Raw genomic sequence first — 615 nt, forward strand, 5'->3', positions numbered from 1 at the left:
GTTTATTGAAATGAGTATTTTTATAATCTGATAACAGATTAATTCACTTTCCATTATTTTTAAGGGAGAAATTGATCTGGACTTCAAACAATTCAGACTTTGAAAGGCCTCCTGAAACAAATTAAATTCAAAATGTGAGGCACCACTGTACAGTACATCGACAAAAATTTAACATAATTGATAAATGGCACTTAATAACATAAGTTTTCCCAATACCTGCAGGAATATAATATTTTATCTTATCTGTAAAATATCTGGAAAATTAAATGTAAATATTACAAATTCAATAAAATTTTCACTTACCTAAATGGAAATTGCTTTTTAAAACTGTATGAAGTAGTAGCTGTCATGCTAATTAATTCCAAAAGAACACCATAAAAACTGATTCCTTCACTACTTTTTGCATTGTATAATTTCAATATTTGAGGTACTTTGACTAAAATATAAAAAATGGAAAGTTTAATTAAATTAAAATCATTTAATTATAAGTATACAAATTCATGACAAATTTATTGTAATAATTCTGTAAAATTTTACTCAAAGTACTTAAATTCAGTTACACATTAAAATTTTATAAAACAGACTTAACTAACAGCAGAAAGCAATAAAATATTT

At 24.2% G+C, this 615-nt stretch overlaps 1 long non-coding RNA gene across 1 annotated transcript in view; it reads right to left on the reverse strand.

Annotated features, from left to right (window-relative positions):
- Positions 1-303: 303 nt before the first annotated feature.
- The window catches only part of LOC111616849, a 6,822-nt gene continuing 6,510 nt past the window's right edge, over positions 304-615 (reverse strand). The window contains exon 3 of the long non-coding RNA XR_002755331.1: positions 304-436. This is a non-coding gene — a long non-coding RNA (uncharacterized LOC111616849). The remainder of the gene's footprint in view (positions 437-615) is intronic.

The sequence above is a fragment of the Centruroides sculpturatus genome, unplaced genomic scaffold, assembly GCF_000671375.1.
Source record: "Centruroides sculpturatus isolate CEXI.00-Female unplaced genomic scaffold, Cexi_2.0 scaffold3768, whole genome shotgun sequence".
In the NCBI taxonomy this organism is placed as follows: domain Eukaryota; kingdom Metazoa; phylum Arthropoda; class Arachnida; order Scorpiones; family Buthidae; genus Centruroides; species Centruroides sculpturatus.